This window comes from Aotus nancymaae, unplaced genomic scaffold (genome assembly GCF_030222135.1).
Source record: "Aotus nancymaae isolate 86718 unplaced genomic scaffold, 86718_ANA_hifiasm-v0.15.2.pri h1tg000089l, whole genome shotgun sequence".
In the NCBI taxonomy this organism is placed as follows: Eukaryota; Metazoa; Chordata; class Mammalia; order Primates; family Aotidae; genus Aotus; species Aotus nancymaae.
The window spans coordinates 15097188-15101884 of NW_026988504.1; the positions used below are offsets into that span (position 1 = coordinate 15097188).

Genomic DNA, 4697 nt, shown 5'->3' on the forward strand with positions numbered 1-4697 from the left:
CTTGCCTAATTGCTCACAATGGCGGAAAGCTTCATGTAATATGATCAACACCCACCTCCAGTTCATCTGAAAGTAAAAAAAAAAAAAAAAAAAAAAAAGAATCTAATAAAAAATATAGACCCTTGCCTCAGAGGAAGTCATTCTCAGGTGATACTGTGAATGATTTCAAGGGCTCTCGACTCCCAGAAGCACATCCACACGGGATTAGAGCCCCTAGTTGTTAATATGAGAGAGAAGCACAAAAATAGGACCCCGTTTAGAAGAGGTAGAAATATACAGTTCCAAAATATCTAAGCACTCCTACAAATCATTAACAAGAAATCTGGCCGGGTGTGGTGGCTCACGCCTGTAATCCAAGCACTTTGGAGGGCAAGGCGGGTGGATCACCTGAGGTCGGGAGTTCAAGACCAGCCTGACTAACATAGTGAAACCCCATCTTTAAAAAAAAAACAACAAGAAATCTAATGGCCCAATTTATTTTTTTTAATTGAAGATGGTGTCCCACTGTGTTGACCAGTCTGGTCTTGAACTCCTGGGATCAAGCAATTCCCCTGCTTTGGCTCCCCAAAGTGCTATGATAACCCAATTTTTAAATGGGTTAAACACTTTATTGTTCATTTTTATTTTATTTTTAATTTTTTTTTATTTTTTGAGATGAAGTTTTGCTCTTTTTGCCCAAGGTGGAGTGCAATGGTGCAATCTTGGCTCACCGCAACCTCCGCCTCCTGGGTTCAAGCGATTCTCCTGCCTCATCCTCCCAAGTAGCTGGGATTACAGGCATGCACCACCACACCCAGCTAATTTTGTATTTTTAATAGAGATGGGGTTTCTCCATGTTGGTCAGGCTGGTCTCAGACTCCTGACCTCAGGTAATCTGCCCGCCTCGGCCTCCCAAAGTGCTGGGAATACAGGTGTAAGCCACCCCACCCAGCCAGGTTAAAGACTTTAATAGACATTTCTTGGCGGGGTGTGGTGGTTCACACCTGTAATCGTAGCACTTTGTAATCCTAGCACTATGGGAGCACTTTTGGGAGGTGGGTTGCAGTAAGCAGAGATCGCACCACTGCCCTCCAACCTGGGCGGCTGAGCAAGACTCTGTCTCAAAAAAAAAAAAAAAAAAAAAATAGACATTTCTCTACAACCATCTGATCTTTGACAAACCTGAGAAAAACAAGCAATTCCCTGTTTAATAAATGGTGTTGGGAAAACTGGCTAGCCATGTGCAGAAACAGAAACTGGACCCCCTCCTGACACCTTACACTAAAATTAACTCCAGATGGATTAAAGACTTAAACACAAGACCTAACACCATAAAAACCCTAGAAGAAAACCTTGGCAAAACCATTCAGGACATAGGCATAGGCAAGGACTTCATGACCAAAACACCAAAAGCATTGGCAACAAAAGCCAAAATAGACGAATGGGATCTAATTGAACTCCAGAGCTTCTGTACAGCAAAGGACACAATTATTAGAGTGAACCGGCAACCAACAGAATGGGAAAAAATTTTTGCAATCTACCCATCTAACAAAGGGCTAATATCCAGAATCTACAAAGAACTAAACAGATTTACAAGAAAAAAACAAACCCATTCAAAAGTAGGGGAAGGATATGAACAGACACTTTTCAAAAGAAGACATATATGAGGCCAACAAACATATGAAAAAATGCTCACCATCACTGGTCATTAGAGAAATGCAAATCAAAACCACATTGAGATACCATCTCACGCTAGTTAGAATGGCGATCATTAAAAAATCTGGAGACAACAGATGCTGGAGAGGATGTGGAAAAATAGGAACATTTTTACACTGTTGGTGGGAGTGTAAATTAGTTCAACCATTGTGGAAAACAGTGTGGTGATTCCTCAAGGATCTAGAAATAGAAATTCCATTTGACCCAGCAATCCCATTACTGGGTATGTATCCTAAGAATTATAAATTGTTCTATTATAAAGACACATGCACACATATGTTCATTGTGGCACTGTTTACAATAGCAAAGACCTGGAACCAACCCAAACGCCCATCAATGATAGACTGGACAAGGAAAATGTGACACGTATACACCATGGAATACTATGCAGCCATAAAAAACGATTCGTTCGTGTCCTTTGTAGGGACATGGATGAATCTGAAACCATCATTCTCAGCCAACTGACACAAGAATAGAAAATCAAACACCGTATGTTCTCACTCATAGGCGGGTGTTGAACAATGAGAACACGTGGACTGGACACAGGGAGGGGAACATCACACACTGGGGTTTGTTGGGGGGGACTAGGGGAGGGACAGCAGGGGGTAGGGAGGTTGGGGAGGGATAACATGGGGATAAATGCCAGATATAGGTGATGGGGGGATGGAGGCAGCAAACCACATTGCCATGTGTGTACCTATGCAACAATCCTGCATGTTCTGGACATGTACCCCAGAACCTAAAGTGCAATAAAATATATATTTTTTTAAAAAAATAGACATTTCTCCAAAGACATACAAATGGCCAACAGGTATATGAAAAGCTGCTCAGTGTCACTAACCATCAGGGAAATGCAAATCAAAATCACAATGAGGTATCATCTCATGCCTATTAGGAGGGCTGTTATCACAAGAAACAAGACAAGTGTTGATGGGGGTGTGGGGAGATTGGAACTCTTGTATACTGTTGGTGGGAGTTCAAAGTGGTACAACCGCTATGGAAAACAGTACAGAGACTCCTCAAAACATCGAAAATAGAACTGCCATATGATTCCGCAATTCCACTTCTGGGTATTTATCCAAAATAATTGAAATCAAGGTCTTGCTGGGCGTGGTGGCTCATGCTTGTAATCTCAGCACTTTGGGAGGCCGAGGCAAATGGAATACTTGAAGCCAGGAGTTGAAGAACAGCCTGGCCAACATGGCAAAACCCTGTCTCTACTAAAAATACAAAAAATTAGCCAGGCATGGTGGCGGGCGCCTGTAATCCCAGCCACTCAGGAGGCTGAGGCAGGAGAATCATTTAAACCCAGGAGGTGGAGGTTGCAGTATGTTGCACTCCAGCCTGGATGACAGAGACTCCATCTCAAAATATATATATATTAGCACTCCCATGTTTATTGCAGCATTATTCACATTAGCCAAGATGTGGAAACAAGCAGAATGTCCATCAATGAATTCATGGATAAAGAAAATATGGCATAAATACACAACAGAATACTATTCACCCTTAAAAACAGAGAAATTGGCCTGGCATGTGGCTCACGCCTGTAATCCCAGTACTTAGGGAGGCCGAGACAGGTGGATCATCTGAGGTCAAGAGTTCGAGACCAGCCTGGCCAACATGGTGAAGACCCATCTCTACTAAAAATACAAAAATTAGCCGGGCGTGGTGGTACTTGCCTGTAATTCCAGTTACTCGGGAGGCTGAGGCAGGAGAATCACTTGAACCCGGTTGGCAAAGGTTGCAGCAAGCCGAGATCTCACCGTTGCACTCCAGCCTGGGCAACAGAGCAAGACTCCATCTCAAAAAAAAAAATTAAAAAAATTTTTTTTTAAAAAAGAGGGAAATTCTGCCATTTGTGACAACATGAATGAACCTACAGCACATTGTGCTAAGTGAAATAAGACAGGCACAGATTGACAGATACTGCAGGATTCCAGTTACACAGGTATCCAGGTCAACTTCGCAGAATTAGAGTCAAATGGTAGTTGTCAGGGGCTGGAGTGAGGGGGTAATGAGTTGCTGGTCAATGTGCATAAAGTCTCAATTATGCAAGATAAGTAAGTTCCAGAAATCTGCTGTGCAACATTGTCCCTACGGTTAACATTATTGTATTGTATACTTAAAAGTTTAAGAGGGGCCAGGTGTGGCGGCTCATGCCTGTAATCCTAGCACTTTGGAAGGCCGAGGTGGGCAGATCACTTGAAGCCAGGAGTTTTGAGACCAGCCTGGGCAACATGGCAAAACCAGTCTACATTAAAAATACATAAATTCCCCTGGCTGTCTAAGGATAGGCCGCCATCATGAACGACACAGTAACTATCCGCACTAGAAAGTTCATGACCACTTTAACCGACGACTTCAGAGGAAGCAAATGGTCACTGATGTCCTTCACCCCGGGAGGGCCACGGTGCCTAAGACAGAAATTCGGGAAAAAACAGCCGAAATGTACAAGACCACACCGGATGTCATCTTTGTATTTGGATTCAGAACTCATTTTGGTGGTGGCAAGACAACTGGCTTTGGCATGATTTATGACTCCCTGGATTATGCAAAGAAAAATGAACCCAAACATAGACTTGCAAGACATGGCCTGTATGAGAAGAAAAAGACCTCAAGAAAGCAACGAAAGGAACGCAAGAACAGAAGGAAGAAAGTCAGGGGACTGCAAAGGCCGATGTTGGTGCTGGCAAAAAGCGAGCTGGAGATTGGATCACAGCCGAAGGAGGAAAGGTGCTGCAATGATGTTATCTATGGCCGCTGTGGACTTTTCACGAGAAGCTTAATAAACTAAAAACTTTCATGTGAAAAAAAAAAAATACAAAAATTAGCCGGATATGGTGGCACATGACTGTAATCCCAGCTACTTGGGAGGCTGGGGCATGAGACTCACTTGAACCTGGGAGGCAGACGTTGCAGCGAGCTGAGATCACACCACTGCACTCCAACCTGGGCGACAAAGCAAGATTCTGTCTAGAAAAGAACAAAAAAAAGGTTGG

General features: G+C 43.2%; 1 pseudogene; it reads left to right on the forward strand.

Moving 5' to 3' along the window:
- Nucleotides 1-4001: 4001 nt before the first annotated feature.
- LOC105718201 (small ribosomal subunit protein eS24-like) lies at nucleotides 4002-4507 on the forward strand (annotated as a pseudogene).
- The last annotated feature ends 190 nt before the right edge of the window (nucleotides 4508-4697 follow it).